The sequence below is a fragment of the Cyanistes caeruleus genome, chromosome 15, assembly GCF_971803275.1.
Source record: "Cyanistes caeruleus chromosome 15, bCyaCae1.hap1.1, whole genome shotgun sequence".
NCBI classification, from domain to species: Eukaryota; Metazoa; Chordata; class Aves; order Passeriformes; family Paridae; genus Cyanistes; species Cyanistes caeruleus.
The window spans coordinates 12236577-12264185 of record NC_141715.1 but is presented as its reverse complement, the minus strand read 5'-3'; the positions used below and the strand labels follow the sequence as shown (position 1 = coordinate 12264185).

Below are 27609 nucleotides of genomic sequence, written 5' to 3'. Positions count from 1 at the left end.
TTTCCCCAGGAGTTTCTTTATTCATGAGCACCTCAATGTTTATCTCACGGCTCAATACAGTCACCTACACCTGAGTGGTTTGAGGAATGGCACTTAAGAACCTGATCAATGAAACATTTCCACTGACTTTGAAGTACAATTTCAGATAAAAAGTAACACTATTCAAGGTATCCAGCAACTATTCTCTGATATTTTGAGGAGCATGGTAATAATATTTCTTCATTACAATTTGGAAAATAATTTCTGGCCTGTGGGATATGACCTGCTGGACAGGCCTTACAGAAGATTGGTCTCCATGCCTAGTTTTCTAAATACATCTCCATTCATGAGAAAAACACAAGTACACAATTTGTACACAAGCACAAATTGAAGATTGTGTCAAAGCCACAGTCCCATGGCTCTTCACAGGGTTACATCCCTTGCCCATGAGGTGTGGCCTTGGCAGCTGCACAATTCACTCCTTTGTTCTGCAGCATCACCCCTTCCCCAAGCACTGTAATGTTTTACTACTTCCAGGGGCCAGTACAGCAGAAATGAATCTGATCCAAAATTCACAATGTTCAGCAAGGATGCCCTCACTTATTTTGAAATGGTTACCAGGGTGTGGAGTTTCAATGGGGATTCCAGAAATATTTCCAGCTCTCAAAGAGACACGAGCAGTTGATGGTTGCTAGAAAGGTATTTATTGTATAAAAGCACAAGTCTCAAAGGCAAAGAGAATTCAGAGAATTGCAGTATTTGCCAAAAGCTTTTGGCATAAAGTCCCGAGTTCTGAGCAGCAGCTCTCTGGTGTAAGGTCTTGATGTTTGGGGCAGCAGCTTCTTGGTGTGGAGTTCTGCTGTCCTGGGCCACAAGAGCAGCTGGTGATGATGCTGGTGCTGCTGTTCTTCTTCAGATGTTCTCATTTCTTCTGTCATCGTTCCTCTTTGATCCCTAAAAAGGGGATTAAATTAATAAATTATCCAATCAGCTAAAAACATGCTTCTAAAACAATACTTTTTACACCAACCTGAATTTAATCCTAACATGTAAAAGCAATGTTCTTTTTACTTAAATCTTACGTATAGGGTATTATCTGTTTATGTGAGTAATTCTATCTGTTCTTATCTAAGAATGTAGACTATATTTTCATTATGTCTAGAGATAAGTTGAATCTTTGAAGGGTATTATCACTTAACTTTAAGCTGGATAATAAGGCTTTTCACTAGCTAACACAGACTCTTAGGGCACTTAAGCTATATTTTTACTTACTTAAAACTAAAATCTACACTTTATATCTATGGTTTAATGTATTTCAATTCTTTTCTCTCTCTGAGGAGTTCAGGGAGGCTTTTATTTTGGATCCCAACACCAGGGCAATTTCCCTGACTTTTGTTTTCTCCTTTGCCCTTCTGCATTGTCTGAACAGAAATTCAGAACTGCTCTCTGTGCCTTCTTGCCCTCTTTTGGCTCTCATTGGGTCTGTTCCTCTCGCTAGATTGATTACATCTTGCTCCAATGGTTGTGTGTGTTTGAAAGCCCCCTTCCCTCACTGCAGTTAAAAAAGCCTCCTTACAACAACTGCATCACCTGAGCCATTCTGATTGACTTCCAGGCATTTCCAGTGAATATGAAAATATGGTTATTGTATAAATACACACACGCCACCCCAAAAAATATGGAAGAATAATTATACCTAAGACAGTTAAAGTCTTGCACATATAGAAAAATAAGTGAATTTACTGAAAATATCAAAAATATCTAATTCTTTTGAATATCAACATATGATTTTTAAATTCTAGTTATCACATTCAACTTGACTAGTAGCTCCAATACCAATTATTTAGAAAAGAGACAGGACATAATTTGCTGCAGCTTCTCTCTGACCTCAATGGGTTGTTGCATTTCAAATGTGAACACTCATTTTTGTCTCTTTTCAGAGTTTTCAATTTGGCAGCCAAATGATGCTTTTAAGGAAAAGGAAAGACTAAGGCCCATACTGAAAAAAAAAATGCATTATAGCTATGGAAATAATTTATTCATACCCTAGTGTGCAACAGCCACTCTCAGCCAGATATATGCGTGAGACAAAACTCTTTAGGAAATCAGCTTCTATTATAGAACATATTTGGAAAGGTAAAGCTGATAACCTATCTGAAGTGATTTCAACAGGCTTCTTCCTTGAAGCTTTCATAATTACAGCATTAAATTCTCTGATTTTTAATGCATTATACACACTGAGGACATAGGACACTCAATTAACGTTACATAGAAAGAAGAAAGTGAAGTCTTCACACAAGAACTCGAGCAGAATTATATTCCACACACTTGCACTGAGTTCCTTTGTGAGAAATAGGAAAAATAGGGAGAAACAATTGTAATGGAGAAGAGAATCACCTTTTGCAACATTAGGTCTGTTGACTGACACTTTTAAATCCTACTTTTGATTATGTTTTATTTTGATGAATATATAATGTGGCTCTTTAGAAAAATTAAAGTAGTTGACAGAAAAACCCCTAGCCCATCATTTTCAAAGCTGAATTCCAGAATATAGGAACCAAAGCTTTGATACAGGTACATAAATGGAAATTCATCCCAGAGCACAAATTAAGAGGCTCCTGATACAGAATAATTAGAGCCTTGGGGAGAGGACAGGTTGAGAATTCAGAAATGTATGTGAGTTTATATAGATTCCAAAGAGATGTAAAGGTAAGGTTTCTTCTATCAGTATAGCTTCTAAGGTAGTGGAAACTCAGTATTTCCTGCCTGTAATTGCCTGCAATGCATTTTATCACTGCCTTACCACCAACATTCATTTTCCTTTTTTATGCAGCTCTGAGGGGAAACAACAGTTTCTCTGGAGTACAGAAATAATTCATCCACAGAATATAATGTACTCTTCCAAGTACCTTGTTGAAAGACTGAAATTATCACAGGTTTGTCCAGAATAGGGGAGGGAAAAAAACCAAACTACCCTTCCAGAGGTTAGAACAAATGTCACATGTGCATTTCAAAAACTCTATTTTAAAAAAAAGGATTTTTTTAAAAAAAGGGTTAACAGAGCAGTATTTCTATTCTGTTTTGGGCACTTTCAGTGTGCCATCAATTATTATAGCACCATCTTCTAAAAGCAATTTCATCATGTATTCAAATTGGTGGGCAGCCACAACAAATTGAGCTCAACAGGCTTTATTTCAAGAACTACAATGGTGTCAAGTGGTCAGTCCTTCATTTTTAATTTCTGGTTATGAGATTGAAATGCATGATCTCTCATTCTAACAGTCAGCCATAGCAAATAGTTACAATTACATTTTGAAATATCTTTAACTGTGGGCAAACAATATTATCAACCTGGGGACGGGGTAGCTTGAACCACAAAGAAAATACGTATTTTATTATGGAAATTTTAATTTATTTTTCTCTTCATTTACAACAGTCATGTCATCCTAATCAGGAAAGTAAATACCAGAGTTTGTACTTGATCCAATGTAGAGAACTCCAATAATTACAAAAATTACTTTTTTTCCCCTTTTTATCTACACCTGCAAACTTGAAAAGACCAAGTCACCTGTTACACAAGAAGCTCTGTGCACCTAGGTCTTAAATGTTGTTTTACAGTGAAACACAAAGTCTCCCTGAAGACAGCAGTGACTCAGCACAGATATCTCTGCTCTCTGTGGTCCCTGCACACACTGAGCACCACCTCACAAAAGTCCATTTAACTGGGGCCCAGCACTGCAGTTCTGGGGATCTGTCTCCAGATTTGGATCTGGGAATGCTGGAACCTCAGCAGTGACTGTCCCAGTGAAATTAGTGAACATACTGGCACTTCCTTGAGGCTGTGAGGACACAATTGGGTCACTGGCAATTCTCACCAAGAAATGTAAAAAATTAATCATTCAGTCCTTTAGCCAACAGCCTCTATTCCAAGGGACCTTTTCAGTGATGACAAACATTTTCTTTTATTTTAAGTTCCTTTCACTATCAACTAGTTTATTTTTAGTTGTGGGTACCAAATAACTTCTGACACATCATATCTTTGAAGTCCAATCTATTGTTTATACAGAAAAAGTGAAGCTGACACTTCTTCCTCTACTTAATTGGAAAACACCCCAAACATTATAAATTAAGCTCCTGCTTCAAATGCTGAAGGAAGAAAGCAGTAGGAAGCAATGATGAAATTTTCTGTAAAAGAGTTCAAAACATGCAAGCTAACATTTATTTTTTGAGCTGACAAATAAAATCTTTAATCATAATATATGTGCTAAGAAAATTAAGGTACAAAGTAAGAGATTCATTATGAGAACAACAAAAAAAAATCATTTAAATGCATGAATAATCATGAATCCTATCTGGAATTTTATTATCATGTCTGTGTTGTATATCCATATTTTGAGGTGGAAGAGCATCCTGCCCTCCAGCAAGCCCTGTCTAAAGTCCTGGTGAGTTTGTTTCTAGAGCCAGGGTGCCAAGCCATTGACCCACAGCAACTTGGGCTTGCTGGGGTGTGGACAGAATAGCTTGAGGAACACGCTTCAAATGCCAGATCCATTTTGTTGTTTGCAAATGGGAAGCTCTTCTGTGACATGAATTGGAATGATTATAAAATCTATTGATGTTTGTAAAAAAAAGAAAAAAAAAAAAAGAAAGAAATATGTTTGTAAAATCTAATGGAAAAAGATCCCTTGGTTTCACACTGGGACACTGTAGAAGGCAGAGTGGTTAATCCTCACCAGCCCCATCAATGTCACATATCTGCAGTCTTATTTACATTAAATGTCGTAGCAGAGTTTACTTAAATTAGAAGGTTACACATGACTGGATAAAATTAAAGAAGTCACTTCATGAGTTTTTAATTTCCTCTGTAGAGATTTAATTCTGAAGTAATTTGAAAGAATCCTCTCAGAATGTAATATCAAATTACAACAGAACCTGCTTATCTCTACCTAACTTATCTTTCTTTCACCAGTCTTCTGACTTCAGGCTCTTTTCAGTGTTCTAGTGAACTCTGAAATACTTACTGAACAACATCTAACTCTTCTTCCAGATCATGCAATGCAACTCTTTACAGCAGACATCTATTTAGCACTGGTCTCCTTTAGTGTTTATTACACTAAAGATAAACGTTATGGTTTGGGAGTCAGTCACCCCACATTTTTTCAGCTACAGTGTATCTTCAACAAATGTCTAAATGAAGAAACAGACATTGTTTTCTCATTTGCATCACTCCAGCCTGGATAAGGTGTTCCCATCTCACCTCCAAGCCACTGCCAGGACCCTGAAGGAGTGCTGTGCAACACTGTTAATTCAGGCAACATCAACACAACACTCAATCCCAACTTTATGCTGGATAAATTACAAGTGATGGAAAGAATTTCAACGAGCTGCCCAGGGGAAGTAGAATATTTATTTCAACAGTGGTCCAATTTCCAAATCATCCTAACTAAGCTGGTTGTCAACACAGCAAGATTACACTGCTGGTTCATTGCTGTCCTAGCAGATGGTGAGGACCTGTGAAAGTTGAACATGCTGCCACTTTGCTGTTCTAACAAAGCTGAAGTCTTGAAAAGTTAATTTGTTCAACAGTAATAATAAATGTGAAGTTTAGGCCCTTGGTAACTATATACACATGCACAAATATAATTTTAAGAGCACTTATTCCATCTTCTGAGGAACTCAGAGCTGTGAAATAGTTTTTCTGTGAAGATTTTGTCCTTAGACAAAATCTGGATAACCAGTCATAGCTCATTTATCCTTTTAATATAAAGTCACTACAACTGCAAAAGTCTCAAGTTTTGGCCTGGCACTCTAAAGCTCCAGATAAGGGTTCCAACAAGAACATTAAATGGATTGTGAACAGCTAATTAAGTGTGATAGACAGCCTTGTGAAAGAGACAGAGCTATCTTTGGATGCATTACATCATTATAGCTCTCTCTGGAATAATTTTCTTAGGAATAAGAGAAGATTTCATTCCCTGTCCCTAATCCCCAAAACATCAAAAGACAACAATGCTAAGTGACATAATTCAGATTTCATCTCTTACTCTCTTAAAATCATAACCAGTCATAATTATCTATGACCATTATTCCAGAAATTGTTGCTCTATGGCTGGAACCATTGCAACATTCTCACTGACTGACACTACCAAAGGATGACTTCTGACCAGTTCATAGACTACAGCTATTTTTCTTACAATTACTGCACCTCTTACAATGTCTATACATCATACAACATCATCTGAAATGGTTTATTGTCTGTATGCACACCCCTGGTGAAACCAGCAAATTTTATCCACATTTTATAGATGAAGCAGAAGGATGATGAGTCTGGTTTGGGGTTTGATGTATTTTTGGGGTTTTTTTGGTTTTTTTATAATGTTGTTGGTTGGTTTGTTCTTTGGTTGGGGAGATTGGTGGATTTTTGTTTGTTTGTTTGTTTTAAAAGGTATTTGAACGCCTTCTGGCTCCACAAAACAATAGCAGGCACTTCATTAAACACTCCTGTTTTCACAAGCAAGCTTAAAACACAAGCTGAATCAAGGCAGATGTTCTTTAACTAAGATGCTTTTGCAAATAAACCTTATGCCTCAGAGCAGATTCATACTTTCAAATACGGGTTCTGGGAATACCAGAAGGTCACCCCAGAAATCGCCAGCAGCACAGGGAAATGAACCATAGATCCAGCAGTCTGCATCACTCCACTGAGACAGACAGGCAGTCTCACTGGCTAATCCCATCCCACTAAATTCTCAGGGCCTTCTTTATCTGCTCACCTCTCTTACCTAGTCCTGCTCCAAAACTGCCCACTTCACCTTCACATGTGCTCTTGTTAAACCTTTTAACAAATCACATACTAAGAAACCCTCACTTAGCTCTTTATCACATCTTTAACTCATTGTTTGTCTTTCTGTAGCCCAAAAGTGCCTGGAACTTGCTCAGCATTCTTCTGTGTTTCTACAGATGTAGAAAACATCTCACTGAACCACTCTGGGGTTTCTTTGGTTACTATGGATATAAGAGTAAAAGGAAAAGGATTTAGGATGAACAAGTCTAATAAGAAAAGTACACACAAAAATTACATCATACTGTCTAGACCCTTTGAAAGCAATGCAATAGACTGATTGTTATGTTTCTTCATTGGCTTATTTAGCAAGGAAGGAAATCAAAATCTTCCTCCCTGATGCACCTGACAACATTGTCAGGTCCAAGCTGAAACTCTGCAGAGGTACGAAATGAGGACAGGGAAGAAGATTAAAGATTGCTTGAGTAGTGTGGGAGGTTTATCAAGGTTTTCAAATATCCATTTAGTACATTATAAACTGTTAACCTAGATGTATGCTAGTGTTTGAGCCTGATTTAAATACCTCATGGATTTACCAGCCTTTCTGGCTTGTTGTCCTGGGTTGATTATCCCTGGACAAACCAGGACACTTGTAAAGATCCATCCCTGTTAGATACATCACATGGCACAAGAATTTCTTCAGCTGCTCTTCCTGCTCTGTTCTTTCTGTTCTGCACTTCTTCCCTCTACTGCAGTTCCAAAACCTCTCTTACACTCTCTGGCAGAGGTAATCCCAGGTATTTAACTTTACAGAGCAATACTGCAAAAGGTAAGGGGGAAATATACAAAAGCTCATCAATAGAAACAGAAACAAAATTCAAAAAAAATCAGAAGTCAAAAAGAGCATGGCTGCTATAGTAGCAATACATCCATTCATTGACAAAATCATGTATCTGTTTCGTGCATACAGAAAATAAACATACAGATCACTGCTACAAAACCAAGACACCTACCTTGATAACTGCTATCAGCAGTTTATGTAAGTAAAAGTTTTCCACACAGATTACAAGATTTCCTAAAATGAGGGACTGTACTAGAAAATCAATATTCAAAAAGCAAAGCCAGCATGCCTGTGGCTGAACCAGAATTGTGTGAACCACGATTCTTCTGTGTGTAGAAGCACCTACTGACAGCTGCACTTGCTGGTGGGTATGGTTTGATTTCACCATCTATTTCACAAACACCCACAAAAGGTTTTTTGCATATAAATATTCATAAGGTGCAAATTAGTGGTTTCACAGCTATTTTCCCTCTCTTTTCCTCCCACAGTCTGCTACAATAAAACCTCATTTCACAGAATCACAGTTAAATGTAAGTAAGGTGTCTCCCTTGATCTACACTCAAGTGTATCACCCCTCGAGATTATTTAAAATACTGATTATTTGTTTCTGATGCCTCTGAAACAGGACATACGTATGTTGATACTGACTTTCAGCTGGAGGAAATAAATGGAACTCTTAAAACATTTTGAAAAAAGGCAGAGAGATGATCCCAATGGTCAGTTCAAAACCTACAAAGTTAACAAAGGTATCTCACATAACAGGTCATTCACGAAATCACCTATCTCAATATGAACTTCAAACAGTGTCCTAGTAGCAAATCACATTTGTTTTACAAAAAGAAGGATAAGATGGAAATCATTGGTATGTTGTGTAGGAGGAAAACAACAGAGATTCTAGGAAAACAAAATGAAAACTTCTCTCCCTTTTAAGCAAGTTACTTAAAACAAACATCTATGAAGGTAATATAAAATATACAGGTCCAGTCCAGAGTCCTGATTCCCATAAAACCTCTGTACTTGAAAACACTGATTCCTAGTCCCAAAATTTAGCTTTCTTAAAAGTTTATTAGACCTAAAGAGGAGAGCTCATTAACTTAGCACTGAAGTCAGAAAACTCACACAAGACAGGGTGAGGAAATCCATCCTGATCTCAGGACTGAAGAAACATCACCTGCAGCTACCACTGCTGCTGACACAGATCACTCTGAGGATGGACACATATCAAGACAATACACACAATATCTTCATCCTGAAGTCATTGCATATGTTTTCTTATAAACATTGCTAAGTTTTAGGGGAAAAAAAAACTTTATTTTTAAAATGAAAAAGGAAGGTTTCAGTCCTGGACTCCTACATTAATAGTATGTATTTAATCTGAACACTGAAGAGATTAATTTATATCATTTGCTAATACACAGTAAACACATGCATGATAGCTGATTTGCTTACAGCATTGCTGCATTTCTTACAATAAAAAGATTAAAATAATTCTTAAGGAACATTCCACCTTGCAGAAGGCCAGAACTAACTACAGGGGGTGGAGGACAGCACTGAAAGAAACTTTCCACTGCCTCACTGCAAGATGTTCGAGAGGACTGTGGTATTTTGCTTTACATGCACTAGAAGAAATGCAGCAGAACATTTGACTATTTTCTACTGTTTTCCTTTCTTCTGTTTCTCAACATTTGTTTTCTCCACCATCTGATGTCCTTACATCCATAAGAAAACTTAAATATTTACAGCAGCTCAGGCAGACACAGCAAATCCTGGGAAACCCATCTCTCTGATTCAGTTTTCAAGGAACCACTACACAAGCATTTCTTCCTATAAATAAAGATGACACTATAGTTCCACATTGAAACTACTTTCTCCCAATTTCAAACCCACTCCCTGCATATACAAACTCAATTTGCTGTCCTGTTTTATTCCAATAAATGGAGCTTTACCAATGGATCTAAGCAGAAATGTCATCAGTGTTTGAGTGATTGTTGGATATTATTTATTTGATATGAAATGAGCAGTGAATGAATTGGCAAATTAATCTGCAAATGACATTACTACTTTGAATAGTAGTCAAACTATGGCTTATTGTTATACAACTTTGATCACTGGCTAAATGTAAAAAGCCTACAATGTACAAAGCATCAGAAATTATCTTCATAAAAATAAGATTAGCAAGTAACAGGAACAAGGTGGTTGCTCAAGATATTGTTCACATTTCTTATTAAAGCCAGAAATTGTTCTGAAATTGAGTTGAAATGTTCTATAACAGGGAGAAAAAGGTGATTGTCAATAAATTTAATTTATTGGAGCTCTCTGTTATTGACATTTTATAAAATTAGTAATCACAAGACTTCTGCTTTCCACAAGTTTGACACAGAGTAAGATCATTTAATAGCATACTAAGAAAAGGGAACCAGCTGGAAGTTACAGTGAGTGAAGCATTTTCTCATTCAAGTTCTAAAATATTCTATGCTAATTCTTCCCCTCTTCTCACAGAGATTTAGGAATGTGCTTCAGGGATGCATAATCATGTTCTTTCAGTCCCACTTGTTAGAGCAGTGCATGGGGCAAGTGGGCACAGAAGGATGAATGCTCTGAATGGTATAAAGATGTGGGACTGAAGAGGTGAAAAGAGGCTTGGAAAGAACCATGGAGCACCCAGCTCTCTCTGCTGCTCTGTCTCCCAAACACCCTGACTGCAGGAACCGTCCATCACAGCTCAGAATTAAATCTGCAGCCCTCTGTGAGATGCAAAGCAATATTCCAGCTTCCATAGTCAAATTTCCCTACTACTTTATTGCTTCCTAGCCAAACACAAAGCACAGCTCACTGCATTTTTGGTCTGCTAGCTAAAGCACCAGTTAGGGTTCCTAATTGCTCATTTATTAAATACATCTTGTGCCTGTTTCTAACAGAAGAATATCCAAGGAAATACTGCTATCTACACAAAAGAATTCACTATTCAAACACATATTCTGAACAGCATCCCAGCCTCTAACTTCCTTACTTGCAGCATTTTGTAGATGAGACATTTCCAGTATCCAAATGTTGCATTTCATCTTTCTTAATCTATTCCAAACAGAACCATCATAACTTATAATAAGTAACTCTGAATGGCAGATTTCTGAGGCAAACACATGATTTGCAATTTAGCTGTAAAGAGATCAGCTTTTACCTCATACTTGTAACATTCAAACTCCTGTCAAAGACTCTTGTAAGTCAGCACACACTGACTGGGCCTGCTGGAATCTCACATGAAAAAGGTTGATAACAAACATTGTTATTTGTTTGTTGTTTGTTTGGGAGCATTATTCACTCCAGCTCTGGGGTACCTGGCTCGTGCCCACCCACCAGCCTCACCACCAGCTGCTGTCCCAGAGAGGATTCCCAGCCACAAACAGGGGTGCTTCATTTGAATCTCACAATTGCTCCACTGGACGAAAGTAAATCAATGTTTTCACAAGTAAAATTGACTCAGCAGCATTTACAGCATCATTGCATATTTTATTTTTATACACATACCCTGATAGGCCACTGAATTTGCACCTTTCTCCCCTCATCCAAGGAATATTTGAATATATGTTTCCTTCAATAAACATTATATTTGGAGCTTTTTATTTCTCCTTTTTGCATGATAAATAGGTTCAAAGATCACAATTAACTCTCTCATTCTTCTTGTACAGAAAACACAATAATATTTAATCCCATAAGCTTTCCTTAGATGACTATATGACTACAACAAACTTCTGCATTTTTTTTAACACACACATGCAGGACCAGAGTATGAATTAGAACTTTTTATATTATTTTTATGATATTCACTGATGATCACATACTGGATTGTAGCCCTATTTAAATAATTTATAAAAGAAATGGGTAACCTAAAAAGTAATATTGACCTAAAAAAGCTATTTCACCACATTGCACATAAGTTGCCAGCTTAACATACATTAGAAAATATTTTTTTTCTGTGCTTGAAAGGAATCCTTTTTTTTCCTTTTTTTTCCTGCTAGGTTTATTTTAAAGTTTTGCATTCTACCTTATGACACAGGTAAGCAAATGGAGGGTGCAGGCAGAACTTTATTGTCTGAGCTGCTCACCCTTGAGCCTGCCAGGCTGGCTCCCAGGGCAGCAAACACAACAGAGCCCTTCTCCACCAGCACAGCCCCAGCGAGCCACAGACTCTCCCTGACCTCAGAATGGTTTTGCATCAGGAATGTGCTATGCTTTCACACAGCAAATTTTGTTTTACACATCTTCAGAAAGCTCCTGTGTAATTCTAGCTGTTTGATACCATCAGAACTTGGCCCTTTTATGACAAACTAATCACAAAAAGAGTTTTCACGTCTAAATTGTAAAGTAGTCTGCAGGAAATTAACTGTAAAAGAGACAGGAGGTTTTTGTGACACAGCTGAAAGCTTATGAAAAATAAATTATAGAAGAAACTGTTTTAATAGACATGCTTAATGTTTTTATTGGTGAGAATGCTGAAGTGGCTGCCAATTCAACTTTGCATCTAAATTGTCAAACATAATTGCTTATATATGTGACATAATAAAAATCTCCATTGTAAAAGTCTTAAGAATGCTAAGTAGTGTAACACTGGCTTTTACAGCATTAAAAAGGAATATTAATCTTGTGTCCAGTTATTGTATTTAGAGAAATGCAGAAAACCCATTAGATTTCAAAGACAGACAAACTGTTAAATGGCTTTTGCCACTTTGATCTGCAGAAAAGACAGAAAACATTCCTTGGGAACATTTTCAATTTAAACTTGTCTCCTTAAAATATGCTTTTCAAAGTATGCATTAAAATAAAAGCTATATTCAAATGCAAACACTCAACTAATAATTTCTCCATGTTGATAATTGTATTAATCGGGTAGCAATCTGTGCATCTGTGATATTGCTGTGACCTCTTCAACTGAAAGCAACTCCTAACAGGCACTCTGAAAATTCAAGAGTCATTGACTTGAGTGCAAGAGTTTTCTATTTACAAAGAAATGTGTTCAGCTGGTAAACAGGAAAAAAGAATTCAAGATAATCTGAAAGATTAAGCAAACCAACTAGAATCAATTGAGGCAATAATAAGAAAATGGAGCAGTATAAACAATTTAAATGGTTCTCCTGCTGCCACAACCAGTTCAAGATGAAAGTTTAGCTTCTTTCCTTAAGCAGAGAAAAGTCCTTTCTAACACTTTCAGCATAACCCCAACACATCTGGAAACTTATCAAGGGCAGAGTCTATTTCCAAGGGGAGAGTCAGACAGGCAAAAACAAACTTGCCACAAAGTATACCTACCCAAAGTATACTGGGAAAAGCTCTGGATGGTAATGTCAGTGTTAACAGAAAATAAATAAAGGAAAAACAGGTTAGAAAGTGTGAAGGTTATGGTGGAGACTGATCCTTATTAAATATAATCTCTATCCAGGCAAGACCCTTTGACAACCCCAGGAAAAAGGAGAGGACGTAAGACATGGATGTTGTTCTCACTTGTGTTCCCAAAAAAGAAATCAGCACAAAGAATAGCAGGTAAAATAAAAGAGAAATTTCTCTTCTTTTTTTTTTAACTGAAATAAAAAGCTGCTGAAGAAGCAGTCAGCAGGAAAAGGATCGCCTCATACTTCAAACTTTGAAAATACAGCCTTATTTAAGCATTTCATTTATATTAGCTCTTTAGAAAATAAATCCCATATGTCAGCCTTTATGTCTTCTACAGAGAATAATCCATTCTTCATAAAAACAAATCATGTCCTCATAGCACACAGAGCTATGACATCATTTTGAAAAGCAGTACTGCATCTGCAAGTGATTGCCACACAACACTCCACATGTCCTCAGCAGTTAGTCTTTGAAGAGAAAGAGAGCACAAGACTCATAATAACTAATATTTAAAAATGTGACTTGGTTCACTTGGGAAGCAAATCCAAGGAAGTTACACCAGACTGCAAGAGGATCATCTCCATCTAGACTGCCCACAACCCCTTTTCCTTTCAATAGTAATGACATGAAGAAACTCTCCAGGACACTACTGGACATCAGTAAATTGCTTGCTTATTTATATTGCCATTATTCTTAGAAAGAGCTTATCTGCACTCCCCTCTGTGCCAGCTATTATCATCAAATTCTAACAGCTCATCTCCTCTCCTGTCTCTGGATTTGATTTCCTACTTCCTTGAAGTGCAAACATCTTCCTGCCAAAGGAGAAGGGCACAAAGAGAAAGAAATAATCAATACAAGGTTCAGGTTTCAAGCAGGGCTTCACAGCATCTCAGTGGTCAAACTGGACAGGGATGCAGTTTGAAGGGTTCACAGAGACAGTGGATCAGCCATACCTCTGTCACAGAAAACACCAAGGCACCTCACTCCATGCTGGGCAGATGGGCTGAATTTGAAATCTCTGTGGCTGTTTTCAACTTTAAGCCCACACCTTTAACTCTATCACACTTTAAAAAACAAACAAACAAAAAGTCTTATAGCAAAAACTGAAAGTGATGAAACTCTTCCCTATCCCCTAATGCCTAAAAGTCAAACACAAAGCTTGGGCAGTGTCACCCTGCCTGCCCACAGCCCCTCTTTACTGGTGCACTTGGCCCATCACTGTTCCCTCAACAGGAGAAACATTTCCTTCCCTTAGGCAGTCTCAAACAGGCAGATCTCAAAAGCCTGAGAGCTTCTCCATGCCAGTCCTTAACCAAAATGTTGCCTTTTCCAGCTTCCTTTACACCCACTAGAGGAAGTCCTGTCCCTAAGTTTCACAGTTTAAGTATCTGAACAAAGTTATTGTATTCTCTTAACACTCATTATTTCTATTCTCAACCTGTATGTATCACACTTTCCTCATTAAAAGGCTCTGGTGATTTGCATGTCCTAGTTCTGAATGAAAGCTAAAAACTTTGATGAGGAAAATAATTGTAAAGCTGTAGAGCATAGTTAAAACCATAAAACCTACCAATACATAATTTCTACAAATGGCAACTTTCTCAAAGCTGGCCTCTTTAATAATTTCATCCTTTCAAAATACTTCTTTGCCCAAAACCTGACCAAGCCCAAGGGGTTTTTTTCCTTACAGTTGTTTAAATGCCAGCCCCTTGTCAATATGGCTCTACAAAAAAAAAACCAAAAAACAAAACAACAGAAAAACCCAGAAAAAAACAAAACAAAACAAAAAACTAACAAAAAAACCCCACAAAATTCAAGTGCAATACCCCAGATGATTTCAGCACAATGCTGCAGAATGGAGCAGCAGGAAAACTGATCCTAGAAATACTGGGAAAAAATGTGAGAACTACATATTTCAGGAAACATAAACTGCTCACATCCTTGGGTTTATTTCTCAGCTGAGAGCAGGACAAAGCTCCCAACACTTATCACAAGAGGTTTCTTACCTAAACTGTTTTTGTGGAAAGTTTTTTAGATTTCCAGAACTGTGCAATGAACTTCAAGTCCATCTTCCCTTTGTTCAGCAGAGACAGCAGTGCCTTCTAATTAAAATCAGAGATAAAGTATCTACTTATAAATGGTACAGTACACTTGTATGCTAATAAATCTATACTTGTATTACACTCAAAATAAAGGAGTACTGCACTGAAAGGAGGATTTCCCACTCTTCTAATAAGAAAAAGAATATTATGAACTTCCAATTTTGCATGAGGCCAACATGACATCATTAGTATGAGTTACATATGTAGCTAATGTGTTCTAAATGAAACAAACATGTGAAAAGCTGAAAGAAGAATGATGGGGTTTACCCTAAGAGCTAATGCAGAACACATGGATGTGTGCAGAGAAGAGCTGGGACAGGTCCTGCTAAAAGATTTCAGGCCATTAGGAGATGGTAAAGGAACAGCAGTTTGTTCTCCAGCAGCAGACATGGCAAGCACCCCCTTCATTCTCATGCTAAATAACTCTCCAGAGAACTGCAGAAGACATACAGAAAATCGAGATTTTAAGTGGAACGGACAAAGAAATAATGAAAATGAACTCAGACACTTAGAAAGCAGAACTGAACAGACAGGGAAATGAAACAGAAAGAGGAAATTCAAAATTATCATGCACGGCACCTTTGGATAACTAAGCATTTAAGTACTATCCTGATGAGCAGAAGCTTCATTAATCTTTCCTGACAAGTGACTTGCAAGAAACAAAGTTGTGGCAATATTTCTGCTACTAAAGGAAACTTCCATGAACAGCAGTAGCTAAACCAATATGGTAAAACCCACCAAGAACACAATAAAATTGCTTTAAGGAATTGCAAACATAAATCTCTCTCCTGTAATATAATTTTCTTCCCTAGTGCTAAGCTTTATGGGGCATGCTGTCCAACAGAGCCCTGCTTCAGTGCCATTGACCCCAGCAGAGCATCTGCCCCTCCACTGGGGTCTGTTTGCCCTTTTAATAAAATATTCTCCTTCCTCAGAATTCAGGTGCTGGTCCAAAATCACAAAAGAGTTTTCATTTATTTTCAACCAGAAGACACCTACTTGTGTTCTGGAATGATTTTCTACCTTGACACTACTCTGTCTTCCCCTAGGGAAGCATCTCCAAGATGGGGCAGTGAGTGGCAGGGAAAAAGGCTTGAGGAAACCTTGCACTCAGCAGTCTGAGTGAGACACTGCCTCTTAATCTTCCTCCTCTGCCTCCATAAAACAGATCAGATGGTTTTAAGGCAAAACCTCCAGCCTTCTCTGAATGCCTGGGCTTGTCCTTGAACTTGCCACCAGTGGGAAGGAGGAAAGGATGGCATGGAGAAAAAGATAATGTGGCTTGGACAACAAGGCCAAAAATAGTTTCATGCCCTCTTTTCCTGTGACAAAGGAACAATCTGGCTGTAAAATTCTGAAAAATAAATAGTTACCTCCATAGCTGAGTCATTTAAAGTTGTCTCACATTTAATTTTACATCAGAGGCAAAGTTCTTCTGGACAAACCACTCTGCTCATGTTATAAATGAAAGCAGGAACTGGCCTCTCCCCTATGCAACAAAGAGATGAAAAAGAAAATATTTCTTTCATGGGAATGCACACAATTTGATCACAGTGACATTGATTTGTGCAAAAGCTTATCTGCTTTCTTGTTTCTTTCATTTCAAGAAAGTTTGCTTTCTTGCCTTTGAGTCAGCTCCTTGCTATCAGAGGTACAGGGATCTGGAGGAGAGAGCAGAGTCCTGCCCAGAGGCAAGAGGAGCCAAGATGTTATCAGAAATGGGCCCTTTTTCAGAATTTTGAGACATTTGGGACCTGTACAATGTGAGTTCTCATTTTTATTGTTGCAGTGAGAGTATTCCCTTATGAGAAGGCTTCTGAGCTTCAAGCCACCTCTTGGTTTCATTAAATGGACCTTCCCTCTCCAGTGTGCACCTCAGGTAAATTTGATATCCACAGTGCTTAATGAGGTGACAGATTTTCTGTTCTGGAAAGGAGGTGCTCTATCAATTCTGCTGTGGGACACTCCTTTGGTAACTAGGGCACCTTGAATATATTCCTGTCCCTTTCCCCCTCATGGTCCCTAAAAGCAGAAACAAGGGACAGATTTCCTGCAGAAGCCATCATCTAGTGCCCTCACTCCTTTAAAATCAAGTCCATTCACTTCAGATCAAGCTTCTATTTTAGGAGATAAATCCTACATCTCACAACACTTAAAACAGTATGGCAACAGGCCAATTTTCCCATGCTTGTCCCTTACAAATTATAAAAGTGTGTTTTATATTAGAGTTTCAAATGCAATAGCAATTCCAACTCTATATCCCACAGATCTTATACATCAGGTCAAAACATAAACAACCTGTAGAGCAAGAGGATCTGAGTTTTTTCTTAGATTTGGCATAAACCCCAATAGTGAGTGCTTTTACAGACAACTGGGAAAGGGAACAGCTGAGGAAGTTACAGAAGAATCAGTTTTGATTATTTTTTAATGAAATCAAAATACAACAAACCTTCAAACTGAGGCACAGTGTAACATTGCCCACAGAGAGAAGAACCAAGAGCTACAGGCACCCATCCATTGCTACTTTCTTATGCTGTGAACATTTTAAGGGCACCAGAACTGCAGTCTAACTGTGAACACGGTGCCTGTCTCAAGTGAGAACAAAATCAGCCTCTTAATACACCCAAAAAAGTGCTTGAACAAAATATAGCTTTTCCTCCTTATAAGTATAGATTTTTACTTTGTAAAAAGCAAGGTCAGAATTGTGGGTGTTGCTTTAGAAAGAAAAGAATCTAATTGGAACATATTTTTCATTGAATTAAGTACAAGGCAGAGCAGTTCATTTAATTCAATAAATGCAACAATAAAGAGAGCTCCAAGTATCAGATCTTTGTAACAACAGTGTTTAGGTTCACCCTTCACATTAGCAGCTGGAAGACAAATCAATTACAAACTGAGAAACACTTGAGCAGGGCTGACTCCAGGAAACCCAGGGCAGCAGCACAAACACACGTTACACATTCTGCAAGGTTAAATTAATGTGAAGTAAATTCCTCAAGTTATGTAAATAAATTATAGTAATGTTGTCTGACAGCTCGTATTAAGTGAGATTAATTCAGCAAGCATAAAATATGCAGGGGACTTCATGCCCTCACATATCCCTGCTCATCTTATGGCAGCCAGGGAAAGCTTCAGAGCCGAGGAAGGCAGGGCAGGGCTCTTGGACAGCTCTGGGAAAGGTCATGGCTGAGCTTTGTTTTTGACCATGGAAATGGTGAGCCCAGCTGATCACACACTGCAGACAGTGCCTGCTCACAGTGCTGGAGAGGATGGGACACCCTGAGCTCTGCTGGAAAGGGGAGAACCTCGAGAAGTGAAGCAGAGACCTCTCTGGCCACCAGGCAGGTTTGTAAACTGTCCAGTCTGTGAAGAGACAAACCAGAGAGCTTCTATATAATTCAGAGGAAAAGGAACTGGGTTTGCAAAATCCAAGAACTCCCTCTCCCTCAAGCCTTTTTTTTTTTTTTTTTTTAACCATCTTCTCTCACAATCAAGACCTCAAACACAGACAGCAAAAAATCCACCAGGAAATAGCAGCAGAGGATCACTCCTCCATAATTAACACTGATATCTCCATTCTTCTCTAACATTGTGAAAATCTTCCTGACTCAAGTGAAACTCTTTCCTCTTTAGGGGGAAAATTACACAATTCCATCAAAGCCAACAAAAGATTCATCTTTTGTCCTATTTCCCCCTTCTGATGGGCTTGGTATCCAGTTTCTGGAAGGTCCATTCTCTGAATTTGCTTTTACACATAAAAGAATGTATTTCTGTAGTGAAAACAAAGCACCATATAGACACATATACCCACACTGCTACAGAAAAAGGAGAGCAACTCACTGAACTCTGGGCTTTTGAACCTCAGCCCTAATCATTTTACCTTTAAAAAAAAATCCAAATGTACTGAAAAAAGGACTTTATTCTAGTGTGTCTAATAGTATTCAGTTTATAGACCAATATAAAGAAGAAAATATTTTTATTAAAGGAAGAATAAGAGCAAAAAAGGTTTGTTTGGGAACCTCAAAGTAACTTTAGCTGTGGATCACAAGAAAACTAAAGATGTGGAGACACTGAAAATGAAACTCTGTCCAAAACCACAGGCCATTGATTCTACAATACATTACCATTAGGTTAAGACTGACTTTATCCATCTATTCTGTAAACTTTTTGCAGGTGTGACTCGACTCCAGCAAGCAAAATAGTTCTGCTCTTGTTAGGTTTAATCTTACTTCTTAATCTTCCTTTTAAATTTCATCTTAAATTTCCTGCTTTCAAGTATCAAGCCAAATTGATTTGATGCTTAATGCTTGATAAATAAATAATAAGCCTTTGAATTAGCCCACGTGTGATAAGGCAATGATCCCATTATTTCTCACATTCGTATAATCAGCAATGATTAAATTATTTCTAATGTCCTCAACATGAATGCAAAAATACACTAAAGAGATCTTTAACAAAGCTCCCCACCATGTTTTTTTATTAAATGCTCTTAATTCGAGTATTTTATCACGTGATTACACTAGCTGGGCCATAAGAGCTTATTTTAATGAGAATGGGAAGAGCTCAAAACGGTGGGTGTTCTGCATATCTCTTTGACATCTTTACAATCATTTGCCATTTTGAGTGTGATTAGCTGAATAGCAACTATTAGGAAGGTTGATTAATACTTTTTAAATATGTCAAATCTTGGCTAGCACTCAGCTTATTTTTTGGGTGAACAGACTGAAACAAAGACTTCCACTATCTCCACCCAAGGACACAGCACATTGTCATGTGGGTAACAAAGAAAAGACCTCACACCCAGCTCATGGCCAGCAGCACTGACATTTCTATTTACAGAGACCTGGACTCACACATGATATCCAAGGACTTGACTTGAATAATATCATGTCCACATTAGAAGCAATGAGTATGATTCCAGTTAAAGAAATGGTGTAGGCAGTGTGGTTTCAATGGGTGCCTCCAGGACATTGCTATTGATAGTAGACATCTATTAAAGTGCTAAGAATCAACATGAAATGACATTTAACATCCTATTTTTTAAGAAGTTTTTTAAAAATCCCTACATGTTGAGCTTGCAGAACAAAGAACTGCACTAAAAGCACTGGTAAGGGTATTAAAAGGCAATATTTGATGTATTCCTATCTAGTGCATTAATATTGAATCTGGCTGTGATATAAGTTGCACTAGTTAAAATTACATATTTCTCTTTTTCCTTGAATCAGAGGAGGCAGTTAAAGGAAAAATCAATATCTAAAGCTTACAAAGCCAAAAATCTTCTTTCAGCACTAAGATATCATCATGATAAAGGCCATGAAATAAAGGTCAGAATATATAAAATAGTCATTAGATGCAGAGACATTTGTAACACTGAAATTAGTAATGCCTTGCTCTTACAGAGGTTTACCCAAAGAGCTGCTTCTGCCAGCACAAAACATCCTCTTTCCTCCACGAGCCCACAAGGATGCAGAACGTGCCACAAGTGACTTACCTGGACTGTGCCACGACTGTGGGAAAGAGATGGGGAGAACTGCACTGCTGGCACTGACAACAAGTAAACACAATCTTCTGGGATTCATGCTGCTGTAATTACCCAAGTGAAAATACTCCTCTCTAGAGGAACTTTAGAATGCTTCAAGTGTCTGTAGGTGGCAAAAAAAAAAACTAACAAAAACAGGCAGAAGGCTTCATAGTTCACTGTGAGTTTCTGAATTAGTGCAGCCCTTTGCAAACAGGTGAGAGACAAAATTCTTTGGAGATGTGGGAATGGATGAAGTGACACAAACCCAGAAAATAATTTCTTCATGCGTTTTCCATTGGCTGTAGCTCATGCCCAGCATGGGGAAAGAAGATGGAAAAAACAGAGAATGGGCACTACTGATATTTCCATGAGGAAAGTGTCAGTCTGAATTCCCTGCAAGCTCCTCTATGCCTACAGTTTGCCCTGGTGTGCCTTCACTTTTAGGGAGTAAGGGGCAGAAAGCAAGACTGGAAGGAAGCCTGGAAGAAAAGGTGAAAGGAAAATAGAATAAGAAACAGATCAATGCAAAAGGGAAGAGTGTTAAAACAGTAATAGAGATCAGAATGTGCAAGCTGAGTGGATAAAGAGGAATAAAAACAAAGAGGAAGATACAGGAAAACCTATTAATAACTATCTCCAATGTCTTGTACTGCTTGTCTGAAGACTACAGAGCAGGAGGGAAAGGAAGCATTCCCAAAGAACTTACCTATTACTTCTCAGGTAGGGGTGGGTGAACTGCCTTTTTAAATATATAACAGGCTTCTCCATTCCTGCTCTCACTACTCTTAAAACCAGTTGTATTTATCATAACTACATGACAGTTCTGAAGGAACAAAACTTACATTTTGTCCCCCAAGCATGGAAGATGGCAGAACATATTGATGCAGGCAAAGGGATTCATTCTGAAAGACAGAAAATAAATGGGGAGTGTAGGAGAATGGAGAGAAACATTACTCCATTCATTTACTTTCATTTGTTCATTTACAAAAAACATTTACTTTTGAAAAACTAAGGAGACAGCTCCTTTTCCAAGATGACCTTGCAACTCCTACCCTTGAGGGTCCAGCACTTGCAGATGGGAGCATCAGGCATTGCTTTCCTTGGCCTGTGCTGGTACAGGGGTACTTTGTGAAAACATCAGAGCAGCCATGGAAGCCTGAAATCATCCCACAAGTCATTCCCTATTAGCATCATAGAACTTTAGCTTCTACATTATCATCCCAAAAACTTTCTCCAGCAAGCTACCCCATGTAACAGTCCCTGCAACCACAGCAAAGCAGGTACTAAATAAAGAACTCTCCTTTGATTTGTGTATAGGAAAATTGTATTTTTGCAATCATTGTTTGTTTTTCATGCGTGGAATAAAATGGCCAAACCATTTAGTCTCCATGAAAGAGCAGTGAGCATGCTTGTCATTTTGCAGCAGGATGCTGAGCTGCAGGTGGAATGACTGCCAGGGCTCCGAGGCTGCACTGCCCCTTCCCTCTTTGCATGTTTAAAGCCATGGACACAGAAAGCACCTCACCAACAATTCACACCTAAGTACACACAGTCATTTACTTTCCAGCAGTGAAATGAGGCCTCTCCTCAAAGCTGATGCAGTGAGTGGTGAAATTGAGGGCATGATTTAAAAATGTTGCCCAAAAGAATGTAATGATATGCAAATATGAATGCATATTTGTCAGAAATTGATACATCCTTACTGGATCACCTGGCATCCAGCTCTAGATATAAGACAGAAGACACTTCAGAAGTGGGCTGGAGCTATGTGCAGCAACAGTTTGCTGCCATTAAAATGGTCTTTAATTTCAACAGTGAATAGCTGGTCCTTAGTAAGATTCTGAGTCAAAAAATACAGAAGTGGCCAACAGCCACAATCATACCCACAGTACTCAGCTGGTTATTATGACAAGCAGCAAAGTTGTTGTAAAACAGTCTTGTCTCATTTTCTCCAGAATATAATCCTACTACCATTAGCATTTGCTGTGTCCTGAGAGTGCTTCATCTGAACCACTCTGCAAAGAAATGGAGAGGACAAGCAGCATTTACCCATAGGACAAGATAAATCCAGTATCACAATCATGTAATGAGGACTACAAATCCTACTAAGTGGTTTTCTTTCACTTATAAGCCCTAGATAAAGGGCAGGACAAACTGTGGTTTCCCTCCAGAATGCTCCAGACAAAAGCAGTGCCAATTTTGGCCTCATGACAATATGTTAATACAAGAGTATCTGCAATAAAGCCTTTACGAAGAACACCACAGAGTACATGTTTTAGTGACTGTGCCACAAAACTGGTGTGCTTTAGCAGCATAATTCCCCATCATTATAGTCATGCTTCAGTGAGGTGCAGCCATTTTCCAAAGATAACACTCTTAACAGTATTATTCCATTTCTTTTATGCCGTGTAATAAACAGGAGTTTCAGTTACTTCATTTGGCAGATGCTGGAGCAGACCCAAGCCTGTGGTTCCTTGCCACTGAAGCTGTTATACTGCTTTACAAAACATTTTCATGTGCTGTTTTCTCCTTACTAGATCAGTCAATGGGACATTTCCAAGTCAATCTTTACATTATCTGATCACAATAAAATACATTAAAAATAGAAGAAACAGATTAAAATAGACTATACATTAACTCCCACACTCCTCTTGCCTAATCTCTTGGATTTGAAATCCTGCAAAAACAAAACAACCAGAGCTGTTATTACAGGACACAGAACCATGCTCTGCTCAGATCTAAAGACCTCCTCCAGATTCTCTCACTAAGAAAACAACTTGCAGTATCATCTTTACACAGTAACTATCACAACATCCTCAATTATCAACATGTACCTGGAGAGACAGAAACTGGAGAAACTTATCTGCTGAGATAAATCAGTGACAGAAACAGAAACATAGCCCAGGCTGCACCCAGCTGGCAGCAAATGCAACCTCAGCTTCACATTCTGCAAATACAAATGAAGAATAAAATGATGACTTATTTTCCCTCCAGGGTACCTTGCTTTGGTCTCCTTCGTGTCCCTCTCAGACTGCTCCCTAACAGGCAGCCTTCAGCAGGAACACAGAACACAGCCTCATCCACATGATTCCATACCTTACAAGGTTTAATGTCATGCATTTAGTGTTCAACTCCCCTGTGCCTCTGTAACTCGGAGAGCCTTTCCAACAACACATACTGACAAGAGTTAATTTTACACATAATTTTAAAATAAATTTCTAGTCTCCAGGATAGCACAAGAAAAGAGGTCTGGTTATATGATTTGAGCCAGCTGTCTCAAGCAAAACTACTGTATTTATCATTCCCCTTTCAATAGGCAAAAACCACCCCTTCTCAGATCTGCTCATAGCTTTGCTTCCCTCTTTATCAACTACAAAAGACTAGCAGCCAAACACATCTATACCACTTAAGTTGCAGAGCTCGTGCTTCCCCTTGCTGGCTGACACAGCAGGACTGAGGAGTGGAGGCTTTCCTGCTTCTGTGCTTCCTTTGACTTCAGTCCCCCCAGCAGCCACACCAGCCCTTGCCAAATCCTTCGGATTACAGGAGGAGGGACCCAAAATCAAGGGCTACAGCTGTAAAATTAAGAATTAGGCAAATTGGTCTATTTTACCTGCCAGTAAATGTGAATGCAATAATCAGAACATTTTTCTGCATTTATCTGCAATTTCCCCACTGCCAGAATCTGCCAAGAGGAACCAACTTGTATGAATATTGTCTTTATTTATATTGACTTAATAATTCTTCTTCTGCCTGTAACCCATGTCTGTCTGTGTACCTCCAGCTCCCTGTACAGTGCTCCAATGCAGAGAGCAACAACTTGCCAGGAGCTTTAACCACACATTAATTTACATTATCTGCACAGACATGCTGAACTAGTGAACCATGGACACTTGCCCTCTCAACCCACTTCAAACACTGCAAGAACTACTAACAGACTTGCTATCCAAACTGAGAGAAGGCAAAAGTTTATTTCCCCTCTTCCCAATGCAATAGGGTAGATTCTGTTGCTCTGAGGGAGAATGGGTTGGAAGAGAATAGAGAGAGTGCTGCAGGCATTCTTGCCCCTGGTAAGTTGCAGCTGCGTGAGACAGAACAGCACTGAAGGAGGAGAAGCACAGAATGCTGATGTGACCAATCACTAAAGAGTAAAAGGGCACACAGGTGTTATGCAAGTGAGAGAAAAGGTATAAAGAGTCAGGAGGAGAGAGGTGTTGTTAGAGCTAGCAGGTTGTGCTGTGAGAGGAAGGAGTATGCATTGTGTGGTGCTGCTCCTGGGATTGTAACACAAAAGGCAGAGGGCTTTAATAAACTGCTGATGCTTGCTCCCGTCTTCAGCATTAATCTTTTGAGCCCACCATCAATCAGGGGAAGATTTTAGATAAGAAGGGACTGATGCTGGTGTCAGTTGTGTGACCACCATCAGATTGGTGCCCTGTTTTAGGGGCAAGAAACAGCAAAAGGTGCCCCATGTGAGGAGCGACCGACGACATCGCGCTTTGCAGGGTAGGGCAGTGTCACATCACAGCAGGACACGATGAGGGGCAGCATAGTGACACTGGAAATGGGCAGCTGGATTTGCTGCTAATCCATATTCCAGTGAGCCCTCCAAGTAGATGTCTATTTAACATCTATACTCTCTCCATCAATTAGTATCACATTGATAAGGCTATACATATGCATATGTGTATTTTCTTTTTATATATTCATGCCTGTCTGAACTATCTGCTCAGCAATCAATCCTCCTTTAATCAGTTCCCCATTAAATACAAACTCCTACGTCTTCACACTCTGCTTTACCTCATCACGACTATGAAAATCCCTTTATAATGATTAAATTGGCCTTTTAGCAGAACAGTTCATCTGATGGAGGAGGGAAGGGGACACGAGGAAGACACCAACTGTGCAAGTCAGAGTTAGGAAAAGTCTTTGCACCCTTTAAAACATTGTTAATTAAAGTAGTAAGTCATCCTCAGCACTTGAAAATTCTGAGGAAAAGCTTATTCTGTGAGAAGTGCTTGACAAATCTGGTATCTCTGGTTTCCCATTTAAAGGTTTCAGAAACTCCCATCCTTAGAGAAAAACTGAAGCATTTAACCCTGTTTTGTCCCTTCCTCAGATAGGGACTGATAATATGGCTCATGGGGTTATGCAAAGATACCCTGATTTCTTAAAATTATTTCTGTGGATTTGTCACTACAAAATGTTCCAGTAGAGCAAGAACACAGGGAAAATACTGTTTCCACAGGAATGAGAAACACATCACTGAATCTGCTCAAACTAGCACAAAGAAGATGAAAAAGGACAAAATCTGGGGTGAAGTTTTATTTCCCCTGAATACACAATCCCTGTATTTCTTGAAATGCCATGGACTTGTTGCAACAGGCATACAAAATTATGTCCAAATTTTGGTCCAGCTTGAAATAAAAAAGCCATGATTGACAGCAAAAATAGGTCTTTCCTAGCAATCAACATGCTTTGTTTTTCAGCCTATGCATTCTGTGGACAACAGCCCAGATTTTGGCAGACTATTTCATTAGGGAAAGCTTGCAGTTTAAATAAATGTGACTTTCTCAACAGAAAATTGGTATCAATCATTTCACATATTTTAAGCTGACTTGATGATTCATGTCCAGGAAATCTGTCTGAAGATCTAGAGTTACGGCTGATCAGACAAAATTAAAGGTGCCATCACTTCATTTTTGCCACTTACACTATTGTACCTTTACGTACATACAGAAAAAAAAGCAACCACCAAAAAAATCCCAAACCAAGTCTGTTTCTTTGCTTATTTTCCTCCATCTTCCTTCATGGCATTTAACTCCAAAGACATCCACTGAAATCCACTTATCTGGAGAAAGGTAGGAAGAATCTAAGCTACAGTCAACTACCATGACTCAGCTGCTGCTTTATGAAACTTGAAGTTTTCCATTCACAGTAAACTTTGCATCTTTTTGTGGACATGTTTCAGCTGAATTTTGCTCCCAGCATCCTGCTTAGATACAGTGGGTCTGTACAAAACAGCCTTTACTGTCAGCACTGGAGGATAAAGAGGAGGGAAAGAGCTTTATTAAAGAACTTATACATCGTTCAATACTCAATCATCAAGCCAGGCTTGCCAAAGAAACCATATTTGTTCAGTCAAACCATGTTTGACTGTTGGCAACATTTCAGGCCTCAATAAACCCTCATATGAATGATTTTGGTTCTCTAAACTCCAGTGAATTCAATGGGGTAGAAGGAAAATTTGTCCCCCAAAACAGTTTTAAAGAGACCTTGGTCTCTTTTCCAACTTCAGTAAATATGTGATACATATCTAATCCTACTGCCTTATTTACCCATTAACAAGATCTATATTTAGACAATTTTCTACAGCACATGCCCTAGGTAAATAAATAAGTTTACCTGAATTTTCCTGCCCTAGATGCCCACTCAGAACTTGGAGGAGGGTCCTTTATCTCCTCAGGCATGGGTCACAATAGGAGCAAACACTTCCTAACCCAACCTAGGCTTTGAGAAAGAGGTGACCTAAATCAAATCAACTGAAGTGCTATTTCATGCCCCACACCCGATCACAACCCTTTTATTTGCCCACAAAGTGGAACAACACAGTGATTCCATTTGAAAGATGGGTTTTAATTTGCTCTCTGAGAATTTTTGTTCTTCCCTAAAAGAAACAATGAGTTCTCCCTACCCTACCATCTGCAATTTTGTTTGCAGTCACTGTTTTACCTGCCAAGGCATTGCTGGGTCAGACAGTCACCTTAAAACTAGAAGAAACCAGGTGCTTCTTATATAAACATAATTAAGCAATTTAATGAAAATCTGTTGAGTCCACCTCTCTCTGAGAATATGCAGGGCTCAGCTTGGTTTATTCCTGCTTGTTTTTCAATGCATGCTGCACTTAAATGAAACTTTGCTGTCACCAACAGGTTGTCATGAGAATTAAATATTTTTCCTTTTTTTAAATTTTTTTTATTTTATACCTCAGGATAAAAGT

At 38.5% G+C, this 27609-nt stretch overlaps 1 long non-coding RNA gene across 1 annotated transcript; it reads right to left on the bottom strand.

Annotated features, from left to right (window-relative positions):
• On the bottom strand, positions 1-27233 carry LOC147650387 (uncharacterized). The gene is made up of 2 exons (XR_015276694.1): positions 27015-27233; positions 1-933 (listed from the first exon to the last, which is right to left on the bottom strand). It is a non-coding gene; the product is annotated as an uncharacterized LOC147650387 (long non-coding RNA).
• Between the last annotated feature and the right edge of the window lie 376 nt (positions 27234-27609).